Genomic DNA, 15,346 nt, shown 5'->3' with positions numbered 1-15,346 from the left:
TGTGGTGGTCGGAGGCCGGCTTGGGCTTAGCGACCATGAAATGGTAGAATTTTCGATACTTGGTGAAGTAAGGAGGGGGGCCAGCAAAACCGCTACCATGGACTTCCGGCAGGCGGATTTTGGCCTGCTCAGGACACTGGTTGAGAGGGTGCCTTGGGAGACAGTCCTGAAGGGCAAAGGGGTCCAGGAAGGCTGGACGTTCTTCAAGAAGGAAGTCTTAAAGGCGCAGGAGCGGGCTGTCCCCATGTGCCACAAGAAGAACGGGCGGGGAAGGCGACCGGCCTGGCTGAACGGGGAGCTCTGGCTGGGACTCAGGGAAAAAAGGAGAGTTTATCACTTGTGGAAAAAGGGGCAGGCAACTCAGGAAGAGTACAGGGATCTCGTTAGGTCATGCAGAGAGGAAATTAGAAAGGCAAAAGCCCGGCTAGAACTCAACCTGGCCACTGTCGTGAGAGACAACAAAAAATGCTTTTATAAGTATGTTAATGACAAAAGGAGAGCCAAGGAGAATCTCCATCCTCTCTTGGATGCGGGGGGGAACGTTGCCACCAAGGACGAGGAAAAGGCTGAGGTACTCAACGCCTTCTTTACCTCAGTCTTTAGCAGTCAGAGTGGTTATCCTCAGGGTACTCAGCCCCCTGAGCTGGAAGACAGGGACGACGAGCAGGATAAACCCCCCATAATTCAAGAGGATGAAGTTCATGACCTGCTATGCCACCTGGACGTTCACAAGTCTATGGGGCCGGATGGGATCCACCCGAGGGTACTGAGGGAGCTGGCGGAGGAGCTTGCCGAGCCGCTCTCCATCATTTACCAGCAGTCCTGGTTAACTGGGGAGGTCCCGGACGACTGGAGGCTCGCCAATGTGACTCCCATCTACAAGAAGGGCCAGAAGGAGGATCCGGGGAACTACAGACCGGTCAGCCTGACCTCGGTGCCGGGGAAGATCATGGAGCGGTTCATTTTGAGGGCGCTCACGAGCCATGTCCGGGACAACCAGGGGATCAGGCCCAGCCAGCACGGGTTCATGGAAGGCAGGTCCTGCTTGACCAACCTGATCTCCTTCTATGAGCAGGTGACCCGCCTAGTGGATGAGGGAAAGGCAGTGGATGTGGTCTACTTGGACTTCAGTAAGGCCTTTGACACTGTCTCCCACAGCATTCTCCTAGAGAAGCTGGCGGCTCATGGCCTAGACAGGTCCACTCTTCGCTGGGTAAAAAACTGGCTGGACGGCCGAGCCCAGAGAGTTGTGGTGAACGGAGTTAAATCCAGTTGGCGGCCGGTCACGAGCGGTGTTCCCCAGGGCTCAGTACTGGGGCCGGTCCTGTTCAATATCTTCATCAATGATCTGGATGAGGGGATGGAGTGCTCCCTCAGTAAGTTTGCAGATGACACCAAGTTGGGCGGGAGTGTTGATCTGCTGGAGGGTAGGAAGGCTCTGCAGAGGGACCTGGACAGGCTGGATCGATGGGCCGAGGCCAACTGTATGAGGTTCAACAAGGCCAAGTGCCGGGTCCTGCACTTCGGCCACAACAACCCCAGGCAACGCTACAGGCTTGGGGAAGAGTGGCTGGAAAGCTGCCCAGAGGAAAAGGACCTGGGGGTACTGGTTGACAGCCGGCTGAACATGAGCCGGCAGTGTGCTCAGGTGGCCAAGAAGGCCAACGGCATCCTGGCCTGTATCAGAAATAGTGTGACCAGCAGGAGCAGGGAGGTGATCGTGCCCCTGTACTCGGCCCTGGTGAGGCCGCACCTCGAATACTGTGTTCAGTTTTGGGCCCCTCACTACAAGAAGGACATGGAGGTGCTGGAGCGTGTCCAGAGGAGGGCAACGAAGCTGGTGAAGGGCCTGGAGCACAAGTCTTATGAGGAGCAGCTGAGGGAACTGGGGTTGTTTAGCCTGGAGAAGAGGAGGCTGAGGGGAGACCTCATCGCGCTCTACAACTACCTGGAAGGAGGTTGTAGCGAGGTGGGTGTTGGTCTCTTCTGCCAAGTAACTAGCGATAGGACAAGAGGAAATGGCCTCAAGTTGCTCCAAGGGAGGTTTAGATTGAACATTAGGAAAAATTTCTTTACTGAAAGAGTGGTCAGGCCTTGGAACAGGCTGCCCAGGGGAGTGGTGGAGTCACCATCCCTGGAGGTATTTAAAAGACGTGTAGATGAGGCCCTTAGGGACATGGTGTAGTGGGCATGGTGTGTTGGGTTGACGGTTGGACACGATGATCTTAGAGGTCTTTTCCAACCTGTATGATTCTATGATTCTATGATTCTATGAAAAACAAAATACACTATTAGAGAAGAAAGTTGTCAGCAATGTTGAAATTATCTCAGCAAAGGGGAAGCTATTAAGCTCCATGAGTCATCGGTATTACTTTACTCTGTTCAAAATGAATATATATAAACTGAATAAGTTTATAAAGTAAAACATAATGATGATAACATGGGAGCTAATACATTTTGCAAGAAATTGTTGAAAGTGTGACAAGCATGGAAATAAGACATTTTGCTCCTTAGATTCCCCTGTAAGTTTGGCATTAGCCCTGCTGGTCCTGCTGCATCACGTGCACATATTTGCTTAAATTTTTACCATGGTCCCGAAAGTCCTTTTCAATTCTTTAGTCTCACAGAGAGAGACCCCCAGTCCTTCCAAGGTAGCCTACCCTTTCTATTATTATCTGCACGAATTTGTGTTTGGGTATACCACCATGCACTTTGCTTGTTGCCAGGTCTCCAAGTGATTCAGATTGTTCTGAACTGGTCACCTGTCCTCAGTCATTGCATCATCTGTAATACTAGATAACTTCTTCCATGTTTTTTTCCAAGACATTAAATATAGCATAGCACTACCAATAGAACCCAATTATACATGCAACATCTCAGTGATGACTCCTTATTTATATTTTACCCTGTTAATTTCTACTCCATTCGGTAGATGCTATATTCCTATTAGAACACTACTGACATAAAATGTATTTAATTTGATATGTCCATAATATCTGGTCCCTAGATAACTTTCCTGCATTGTTAGAGTTAGAAATTCTGCCATTTTTTCACCTATTAAAGATTCCTTTTTTATTATTATTATAAGGAGTTTTTTAAAGTTACTATCTTTCACTCTGTTGATGATACATATTTTCTTACTTACTATAACTTTATCAGTTGAATTGCATTACTTTCTCCTCCTGTCAACACTTATAGTTTTCTTAGTTTTATAGCTGTTCCTTAACTAAATTTTGTTTTGTAACCAGTGAAGTTGTAATTATGGGCTTATGACTTATGAGGCATCTAGTAAGATGTTTTGACACATTTCCAAATTATCAAACATTTTTTTCTATTAAATTCTTTCTTTCATCTGGCTTTGGCCACTTTATCCCCACTTACTTGAACTAGCTCCTTATAGAAGATGTCTTCAGAGTATTGATGGACACAGAGCTTCTGACTCAATCTCAAGACCCTCTGAGGTGTGAGACAAAAAATCTCAAATCCTCACCTTATTCTTAAACCTCCTGAAGGTCCCATCTGCCAGAACTCATGCAGGTGTGGCTCTGATGGTGTGTAATGTGATTCTTCTTCTGAGTTAGCATACCCTCAGAACCAGTTCCCTAAAGGATTACATTTCAAGTCCTGACCTTAATTATTTCTCCTTTGTGTTTAAACCTTATAATACAGACCTGATGGGTCCATCACCTGAAAGGTGATGCAATGGCAACCTTCAAGATCAGTCTTCTTCCTACCTCAAAATCCTTTACAAAAATATACCAATATACGGAGTTCCTATATCTTTTTATTGCCCACTAATAACACAAACAGCAATTTTGCCTTCAAACCTTATAGCATGTCAACCAACCATAAAAGAAGATGGGATGAGTGGCTTGACAGACCCTGATCTTCTAAATCCCTGTAAGTACTCTCAGAGTTTAAAAAAAAAACAGTGATCTTTTGAAGAGACAGATGCCCTTAATACAACCTGAGACAAATGCTTGGCTCAGTAGATGGGGTGGTTGAGACCATAGACAATATATTCCATTTTGTGACTCAAGCACAGCTCCCTTAAAACTACAAGGCACCAGCTTTCCCTGCAACCTTTGCCTCTTCCTAACTTCACGGTTAAGCTTTACACAAGCAAACTGAACAGTAGTACTCTGATTGTCATGAAGTTCAACCCACATCTTATTTCAGAGTGTCTGAAGAGAATACAATAGCTTGTATAATTTAAGGTTAGGGAACTAATCCTTATCAAAGGTGGTCAGGATCTTTCGAAGATCTGATAAACATAAAGTGACCTGCTGACTATCGTTAAGAGGTGAACTAACCTCTAAGTCCCTCTCAGAACCATCCCGAACATCAGCAGATCTGATCTCAGGAGAGGCAGCTTTCCAAACCCTACCCCAACTCCACCTTTCAGTCTTATGTGCTCAGAGAGAACCTCCACATCACAGTTAAGAGGAGGTGTAGCTGTAACAAGAAGTCACGTTCCTTCTCAAGTTAGCATGATTGAAATGCTAACACATTCCCCAACACACCTGGGAATCAAATTCCCCTACCCAAACCATGCCCCTACCTCTGTCTCCAGGGCACTGGCTTGTCCATCACATGAGAAGAAAATGTGGCAGTCTTCAAGATCAGCCCCTTTCACATCTTACTGGCCTCTGTAAAACACGCTGCCTCCCTCAGCTCACATGGACCTTGACTCCAACCCTGCATTGAAGAGCACAATTCCATGGTGGGTGCAGAGTGATGAGAGAAAGGAGCACCAGTCCCACCTCCTGTGATGTGGGACAGCAGCAGGGGAGTCTGGGGTTCTCCCCCTGCATCATCACTTTTGCCTGCATACTTCACTTCTACCCATTATCCTCAACTACATATATCACCACTGCCAGCACTCCTGTCCAGCCTGAAAAGGAGACCACCATCATCACTACCACTTTCAGCACCAGAATGAGCCCTCATGATGGTCACTGACAGTACTAGGGCTGTAAAAGAACTGCCACCATCATCTTTCTCAATGTGCTTTCTCCACTAGAGAGGACCCAGACCGAATGCTAGCACTACTCTCACCTTGACACTAAGCCCATGGTGAAGGTATCTATCCATGGTCTTAAAGAAAGATGAGGCCATGGTGGTTATGAATACTAACCCTATTTTTCACTCTGCAAATTCTGGCAGGTATGTTGGTTAAGCGGACCAATGAAGCTTATAATTTCCAAACCCAAACCCTACAAGCTTCTGCAGAGCCCTCACATCCTGTGAGTGGGAAGGCCCATCAGGAAGAGAATAGGTCCGATAAAAAACAACTTCCTAATACATTGAACTCTGCAGCAGCATACACCAAAATAAAAGCTCCCAAATGAATTAGATAATCAAGCTGTATTCATAAGACCCTTAATCACTTTCACAGTTCATGTAAACACCCACATCTATGAAGAGACCAACTTCCTGCATGACTCTGCAGTCCTTGTAAGTCTCACTAGTAAGTTGGAAAATACAGATTTTTCAAGCCCTTTTTATTCCTAACCCTATCCTTACTATAAAGGTAATTAGAGCCAGGAAATAAATCCCTGAGCTAAATGAGATCCTATTATTTCGATCCTATTAACACCATGCCCTCTTCCTAGCCCTGCAGGCACTTTTGAATCCAGAAGTAATCACGGCTCTGAATGTGTGTATTCTCAAATTCTAACCCTAGCAACACCCCTGAATTTTAACCCTAATTAAACTTAACTTTAATTATTGAAGGATCAATTGTACCTTAAAAGAGAACATGACTCGTCGGACCTTTCCCTAATTCTGTGGGCCCTTCAGTGAGTGTTAATAAAATGGAATTTTAAAGGTTTATTCTCAAGTCCCTCCCCAAACTCACATTTTAATCCAGTCTCTACTTACAGCCTACAGTGAATGAAACACATAATTCTCTCTTCTGGACAGCATTCCCTCTTCCTAACTTCTAACTCTGCAATAATGAACTGAACTTTTGAAGCTTTATAGTCCCAAATTCTACATGAAATTGCAGCCCTAGCTCTAAAGTTAATTGTAGCAGAGTGATTGGCTCTTACGAAGCCTTAACTCCAAATCTAACCCAAACATTATGATGCCAAACAGATTGGTAACTATGCCAAAAAGAAAAAAAAGAAAAAGATAAAGAAAGGAAAAGAAAAAAAAAAACCCAAACAAAACAGCTTTGATCCTCTTCAACAGTAACCCGCTCCCTTTCTCCAGGGCCTGTAAAAGTTAACAATAGATTACAGGAAACCAGAAGGCTTTAGAAATTCTGAATACCTCTTTTAACTACCAAGCTAGTTCTTGGGCCTCGGAGAACCCAGTAATGAATTAGATTAATTAGAGGTTATATTCCCAAACTCTAGCCTAACCTGGAAACTTTTTATTATAAGGACTATTCTCTATACAAAACCAGAATGTAATGAATTTTTCACACCAGCTCCCTCTCTAACTCCTTGAACCTCACAAAATCCAGCTATAGATTTGCTTTCAAATCAGTAGACACCAGACCCTTAATCCCCAGCTTTAGTTATCGCCAAAAGACCAATCTATGCAATAAAGGATAATGAAAAGACATCATTCTAACCCAAGCAGCCGAAGAATCCAGTACCAAGGTAGCCTCTTGGCATTTCCCTAGATATAATTTTGATTTGAAATATTCCTCCTCTAAATGTAAGTAGAACTATAGTTGAGACACATTCCTATATTAGATGCAAATACTGAGGAGTGGAGACGCTGCTGACACCACTTTCCTTTCCACTTTTACTGTCTTTATAACATGAAACTACTACAGCATGAGAGTGGTTGGAAATTTCTGAGAGTGGGATGGTTCAGAGGACTGTGTAGGGTGAAGGGAGCCAAAACAGGTATGGTATTTTCCATACTGGGTAATACTGGGATAAGCCTTATGTAAAATGTTTCCAGGTATAAAAATCTGGGATTTGTTTTAGAGGGAACTAGACTGTTTGTTCCAATATCGGAGATATTGGAATAAATTAACCTTTATGCAATGTGGACAAGTGGAGGACCAGAACCTGGGAGTAAATTGCACAGTTAAATTCTAACAGCATTATAAAGTTTGGTTGTATGGTACAGCCAAGCAGATAGATCTCCCTCCTTTGCTTGGCACCTAGCAGAGTCTTATCGCAGGGTCCATTTTCAAATGCAACCTTCTGTTTGCCAGAAGGTAGAAGGAAACTACATTCAGCTTGATTTTATACTCTTTCCCTAAGCATCTGCTCCTGACCACTACCTAAAACAGGACTGCATAATCCCTGGTGTCTGACGAAGAAAAAAAACATGCACAGATTTAGCTTAGGGACCAGACCCTCAGCTACTGTTAATCGGCAGATCCACTAAAGTCAGATCACAACCTGAGGATACGGATCAGTGAACACTGAGAATTGCAGGATCTAGTCTATTATTGTGCAGGTTTTGAAGACTTCCTGATTATTTTAAAAATCATTCACAAATCCTTATCCCTGCACAATTATTGTACATGTCTAATTGATGTACAACCTCAGACGATCATTTGCTTCATACTGTACCTGACACGTCATTTCTTAGAGATTACTATTAGTCATCTCTCTTCCATGCTTTGCATAGGTCACTAAAGTAGCATCAATCTGTGCTAAAATGAATTTTAAACTGAGTCATATTCTGATCACAGCTACAATGGTGTAAATGCTTGAGTTCAGTGGAAAATCATCTGTAAAATAGATTTACTAAGCTCTTCCTTTCCCTTTGTTCTTTTTTATTCAGCAAAAGACAGAGCAATCTACTTTTGAAAATAAAAGACAACAGTTCACAAAAAATATCATACATATTATGTATTGTAATTTGACTGCTGAAGGATTACAATTAAAGAGGTGCAGTTAAAAAAGCAATGTCACACTTCTGAATCTTTCAAAATCTCGAAGCATTTAACATACTGTAAATTAAGCCTTATGGCACATTAACTGTAATATGTTAGAAAAAATACATGGGTTATATTTTAGCAGTGGGTAATCTGAGTCATAAACACCATTCACCTTGTAGGAGAGACTGTATTTGCAAATGTCAGCAGTACATCTGTGGGATCCAGGAAGCAGGATTAAGTTCCCCATTCAACTGATGATTTCTTGTAGAAATTTGGGACCGTATTATCAAAAAACCTCAACAAGAAGGCTGTTTACTTTCAAGATTATCCAAAATCCAGGGTTTTTTTTCTTTCTATTCCTGTTTTGTGATATTTACTGATGAGCTTTGAGAAGGGCTATACATCTTGTAAGCTTAGCTCTGTAAAAATCAAGCAATTTATTTTGATGCATCTAGTGGGTTTTGGAAACATCAGTCACTCATCTCACAGTTCCTTATTAGTTATAAGAAGATATTACTGCTTCCTTCCTTTTTCACAACAATCTCTTTTAGAAATAACTGTTTATTGCTTTGTGTAGTATAACAGCCAGTACACAAGCTACATCTATAGTAGTAGGTGTAATATACCTGGGACTTCAATATCAGTTCACTGGTGCTGCAGCCAACTGGATGACACGTAGTGCAGCCATACTACTACCCTCTATTACCCTCCAGAAGACAGTAGCATCATGCAGACAGTCATCAGGAAATTATCCCAAACTGCGCAACAGAATTGCCTGGCAGAACATTAGGTGGCTTCAATCCAAACACAGTAACTGCTCTACCATCTCAACACCTCCACATTACAGACCATGGATGAACAGCACCAGTAAACTTTCTTGGTACTGTTTACATGTATAGAGAAACATGAGGCACTTGTGTAAATTAGGCTCTGCAACGCATTACTATTGATAATAATGACACCAACATGTGACCTAGAATCTCCAAGCAAGTTGTTAGATATCAAACTAGGTCCTCAGAAATGTACATCCTAATTCAAAAGGACCTAATTACAGTTCCTTAAGAACAAGGCAGTATAATATTCAGTTCTTTCCATATCAACATAGTAATTACATTGTAAAGCATCTTCTAGTTTTGGGGAGAAGTCTGCATTCAAAGTATACTGAAGACATTAGCTATTATAAGATTAAACAGAAAAAGAGGTTTCTAGCTCAGCTTAATTTAGTTTTTCATTTTACATGTTATAGGCATGTTTGCATATTCCTAAAGAAAATTCAGTTTCACAAATTTGCTGAATTTTGTAAAATTCATGACTAATGGGCATAGGTAAACTTTGCTAGATGGAGGAGTAAAAGATGCATATGGTATTAAATGTGGAAAAAATAACCTGTGTTTCAAAGTTGATGATTGGCAGGAACATTTGTTTGGCCCTACGGACATTTATGGAAAAGCTTGCTAATATGAATAAACCTGCAGAAGGCAGTTTCATAACCCATGAGAGTGAAAATTCCTTATGGACGTTTGCATCACAGATTCTCCAAGTGGTTAGTTTGATTACTTAAGAAGGAATACTTGATAGCCATAAATAATACAACGTATATCTCAATGGTAGCTTTGTATCCAAAATACTGTGTTCAGTCCTGGTCAAAACAGAGACAGAAGAATAAAAGATAATGTGGGAAGGGCAGCAAGAATGATTAAAGTTGTGCAAAGAAATTCATAACATGCATAAAAAGAAAGAGATGATTTATTTTAGATGGGAGTTAATGGAAGGGGGCATGATAAAATTAAACAGAATAGTTAGTGATATTAAAAAAATACATTGTGACCTGCTGTTCAGTGTACCTCATGAGACGATAATGAGCATTTACCCTTGCTAAATGATACTGAGACCCAGACATACTTCAGTTAATCAGTATGTAAGTGATCTCTGTGGTAAGAATATCCAGAGTTTTGGCATGAAATCTCAGAATTTAAGTAGGCTGTCTGGTATCAGACATGAGGAAATCTGTAGGTTTTGTGGCCCTGGAAGGAAACCTCCTCTGACGCCAGGTGATTCCTGACTGCCCGCTCCTTCTCTGGACTCTGCAGCCATAGCCCAACACCATGTCAAAGTGTTGGATGCTGTCATGGTTTAACCCCAGCCGGCAACTAAGCCCCGCTCAGCCCCTCGCTCACTTCCCCTCAGTGGGATGGGGGAGAGAATCAGAAGAGTAAAAGTGAGAAAACTCATGGGTTAAGATAAAGACAGTTTAATAAGTAAAGCAAAAGCCGTGCACGCAAGCAAAGCAAAACAAGGAATTCATTCACTACTTTCCATTGGCAGGCAGGCGTTCAGCCATCTCCAGGAAAGCAGAGCTCCATTACGGGTAACGGTGACTTGGGAAGACAAACGCCATCACTCCAAATGTCCCTCTTTCCTTCTTCTTCCCCCAGCCTTATATGCTGAGCATGACGTCATACAGTATGAAATATCCCTTTGGTCAGCTGGGGTCAGCTGTCCCAGCTGTGTCCCCTCCCAACTTCTTGTGCACCCCCAGCCTACTCACTGGTGGGGTGGGGTGAGAAGCAGAGAAGGCCTTGACTCTGTGTAAGCACTGCTCAGCAATAACAAAAACATCCCTCTATTATCAACACTGTTTTCAGCACAAATCCAAAACACAGCCCCATAATAGCTACTATGAAGAAAATTACCTCTATCCCAGCCAAATACACAAGTGACAATTCCTGTCAGGATGTCTTCCAATATATATACATCTATTGCCCTGGAGAAAGTGGGGAAGAAATAGGGAAAATATAGCATATGTATGTCTGCTGTGGAACTTCTAACACTAAGCATTACAGAAGTGACTGTAATATCTGCCCTTGTGTTTTTTCAGAGATTTCCTTGAGTATAATGCTAAGTTTATCTTCTTCTGAACGAAAAATCAGATTTTTTTTTCATGTAACAGATAATATTCTTCTCCCTACCTGAACTTTTCTGCATCTTTGGTATGGATTTGCAGACTGTCCTTTTTCATTTCCCTTCTTATGATGCCTCACTCCTAGCCACCTCATTTTCTCTACATGTTTCCTTTTCCATTCCCAATCACAGTCCCCTTTTCCCAGGTCTTCTCTTTTTCCCCCTAGTTTTCACCAAGCATTTCCAAATTCTTACTTGTAAACATTGCCTCTCTCTGGTTTCTTTTTCTCTCTTGCCAGGCTATTTTTCACTCTTATTTTCCCCATATCCCTCAAATGTTGTTTCCTCTGTTGCTAAGTCTCTCTGTCCCCCACAGTTACTTTTTATGGTCTCCCTCCTAGACCTGTATCCTTCCCCCCCCCCCCCCCCTCAACTTTCCATTTGTTGTTTCCCTTGCACAGTTCTGTGGCTCTGTGTACTGCAGCTACAACCTGTGTGAAGATGAAGAAAACAGATAGTAGCAATTGATAGATAGTTTTTTTTTCTCTGATTTCTATCTGATAATGATGCTAACATAGCAATGAAATCTTACAATTCTCATAAAAATTTACCAGAGAATTGCTCTCCAACATCATGAAAATTAAGTCTTAACCAGGCTTAACTAAAAAGTAAAATTATAAATCTTTCCAAATAGCTCTTCAAAAAAGAAAGGAAAAAAAATGCACATGCTAAATAACTAACTCCAACTTTTGTTTTTGCCTGGGAAATGTTCAGGATAGAAAAAGAGGAGGCTACAGATTGTGAACTAGTGGCTGAAGCTAGAGCTTGACAGATGTCCAGTGTTTGATGGGCCTCTAGCATTCAAATTACACTCAGATTAACCAGCACATCTCCAGTAATAAAAGAGAATAATGATTTCAGCTCTCTTATTTATTCATTTTACACTGAGTCTGAAAGCCATAAAACACTGTGCTGATGGATGTAAATTGTCTCAGACAATTAGCTCCGATTGTACAAAAGCAAATTTGAAGTCTCTCCAGTTTAATAATCAAGATGCCTTGGATTGCATTTCAAATATTAGTGAAGTAAACAAAAAGAGGAAAAAAAAAAAATGCTTATAGTGGGCAGACTGATGTGTAATGTCCAGGGTGTGACTGGAAAGCACTGTTAGGAATATAAATCTGCAATACGGATACTTCAGCACAAACTAATACTACTACTCAAATGCAAATTTGCCCATCCTTTGTGTATTATTGAGTAATAATCTTTCCTTAAAATTAGTAACACTGTTATCCTGCTCTTTATAGTATTTCTTCGTTTGATTGCTAGGTCTAGACAGATTCATGATGTTTACAATTCCTTCACTAAACAGTTACTTGGTCTCCTCAACAACCCAGAAAATCTCTCTGCAATGTCCGTGGCAGGGCTTTCAGTAAAAGAATCCTGAAGAAGACTTCTACCTCTGAGCAGTCAGCAAAGTAATTCAAAAAAATTGAGACAATTTTCCTTTTATGGTGCCAAAGAACCATAATTCAGTCTGGACACTTTCAAACTGTACTGTAGATATTTCCCTAAGTCTATTTTTTTTACAGTTTTAAGATTTTCTGGGAATGCACCACGGATTTGAAGCAAAAGTTCAAGACCTAGCAAAGTGAACTCAATTCAGCATCATTGATTATTAATTTCATTCTTGCCTTGCTGAAATTTATTTCTCTTGTTGGTCCTGAGAGGTTTGCAGTTGGAGGAGGATTGAGCCCTGGTCATTCAGAAAGGAATTTGAAGGAAGTATGGGAAGTGATGGCTTAATCAGTTTCAGATTTAAGACATTTTCTACCCTTATGGACATTAAAAAAATTGTGGTTGTATTTGTATAAATGAAAACCATGACATATGCACAGCAAACCTAAGGAATCCCACAAGCATCAGATTTCTCGCCCTTTTGCTGGACTTGTGCAACAGGTACATCATGTTCCCAGCATGCCAGCATGATGGCAGATTTCCGGAACAATGCCATAGAAGCCTTTAGCACAACCTCCTGTGTTACATATCTGGTCACAGCGGCTCAGTAGATCCTCCTTCAGTTGGCTCAGGGCTGTCTGTCCCATTTGACTGTTTTAGCTTTGAAGTTATGACAAATGGCTTCTGTGAAGTTGACATCAAAGCTGAAACAGTGGCAAAGACTGAAACTGGATGATCTCTTTGGAAAGTATCGGTTTCCACAAAACTGATGGGAAAGTAGTGGGGATCTACAAATCACCAATTCACAGCAGCACTGCTAGCTATTATCTAGTACTCCAAGTATGAGTGCTGTCATTTTGTATAATTGGTCCCAAATCAGTGAGTAAATTTTTCAGTGTTGTGAAGGGAGGAAAATATTATAAATGTAAGTGAGATGAAAATAAATAATATGCTTAATATAACACAAGTAATCAATAGAAGAGAAATAAAATCATCCCAGGATCTCTTTTGGTGAACCTGACCTTTGATACCTAGACCACACTTACTTCATCAGCAAAAGAGAGCTGCAAGGGTTATCAATCAGTTATTACAAAAAGACAGCAGTACCTGAAGCAAATGACCTGGTTCTCATTTAGCCTACGGCCTTTTCCACTGCACTAACAGTGTAAATGAACTTACACAGTGTGTGAAAATTGCATTTGTAGAACAGCAAAATGGGCTTTTGTATATATGTCAATCAGATTCTTTCTCTCTATTTCCTGCTTTCCAACACACCTGCTATTGAGATGAGAATGGTCCTGAAGGACATACTCAGTATGTATTAACAGTCCTAATGTGCTGGTTTTTCCACGATAATTGTTTCAACTTGAAGTTGGGTCCAAAATACTAGCTATCTAAAAGGAGGGCTCTCTTGAGTTTCATTCATGGAGGTCAAGTTAACTAAATAGATGGTTTGCTCAGCCAGTGAAAACTGAGAATGATGTATATGATTTTGTACAAACAAGTACAAACTGTGTGTTTAGAAGATATAAATTTAAAACACTATGCTTCCTCAAATTCCAAACTGCTTATAAATGGTCCTAGTAAAATTTTTTGGTAAACCAAGTAACAACAACTTGATTTTTTATGTATCAATTTAAATTTTCATTCAGCAAATATCATCTTCCTGCCTTTAGCAACATCTTATTTAAAAAGTCATTAAGACTAGACCCAAGAGCAACTGTTGACCATCTCTGTAAAAAATTCCTTCAAACTTGATAGCCTTGTGTTGTCTTTTCTGCTTTCATCCATGGATGGTCAATACTACATTCCACTTGTTCAGAAAACCAGGTTAAGCAATTACAAGTTGGTTTAGGGAAAGGCTGCATTTTTGCTGTGTTGTTTACCCTGTATTCTTAATTACTTCGTATTTCAAAATTCAGCCTAAGCTTTACATGACATTATTAAGCTCCTACAGAATCTTCCTGAAGAGTGAGCCAAACCATGCTTCTTTTTTTAGAGGAAGAAAGAAATGTCAAAATCTTTACCCAGACCTGATTGCACTAATGTCTCCTTTTCCTCTGTGTTCTGCTTTTATTGATAGTGTTCAGGATGTTTTTAAGATTTGTTTCGATTTTGTAAAATCTAAGTCAGCTTGATCAGCTCAGTCAACTTTTGGCAAACCTTACTTTATAATTATATTTCCTAACCTTTAATGTACAACTTTGCTGATCAATCCCTTTCTTCATTCCCTATAGGCACTCTGCTTACTCTTTAAGGTGCTATTGAGCATAACATTACATATTTTTTATGTCTTGTGCAAAGTATTTTTGAAATCACAGAATTTAACACATTTATTTAAAGCCAATATTATAGTTTAGCAAATATGAATATCTATCAGCATATCTGCACAATCCATAGTGCATACCAGTTGGTGTCAAAGTAGTAATTAAATACAGCGCAAAAGCAAATCAGGTCCTCCAAATGTTAATCTCATTATCACCTTCTCAGCACTGCTTGCCAGAAAGTTAACAGGCGTTAAAGCTCTGCTGCTCATCCAATCAGAATATTAAATTAATCAGTATGGCCTGACACAAATATTGCCAGTTGTGTTAATCCTTTGCTTTGTACATAGTAAATGGGGAAATAAGCGGCTCTCTATGGAAATCAATGCGTTCCTATTAATATTTCAAATGTGCATCCCGCTTTGGAATGTTTTATGTCATGGTGTGCAATGAAAAGTTTCTCAGAGACTGAAAAATGCATCTCATGTCTGGTTCCCAAGCTCTTTCCCTCGCTTGTGTTCCCCTAGCACTGGTCATAGCTTTCTCTGTATTCTCTCTCTCTGTGCTGTCATATGATTTCTTGGCAAATTTTTTAAAAAATGTGCCAACAGTCTATGAAATCAGATACCATTAGATAGATGTACCCGGACAGGCTCCAGCATTCAACAGGCATCTGTTGTAGGGAGCCATCTGAATCACAGTCTAACATTGTTCCTTTAAATGTATTTTGGGTATCACAAAAGCTATATAGTAATTTTTTTTTTTTGCTATAAGCAGACAAACGTGTGAAAACAGTGGCTGAAAGAGTTCTCCTGTGTTGTAAATCTTGGCTAATGAAAGATGTCGTGTTCTCAGAGACTTGGATACT

This window comes from Calonectris borealis, chromosome 3, assembly GCF_964195595.1.
Source record: "Calonectris borealis chromosome 3, bCalBor7.hap1.2, whole genome shotgun sequence".
Classification (NCBI taxonomy): Eukaryota; Metazoa; Chordata; class Aves; order Procellariiformes; family Procellariidae; genus Calonectris; species Calonectris borealis.
This window is presented reverse-complemented; position numbering follows the sequence as displayed.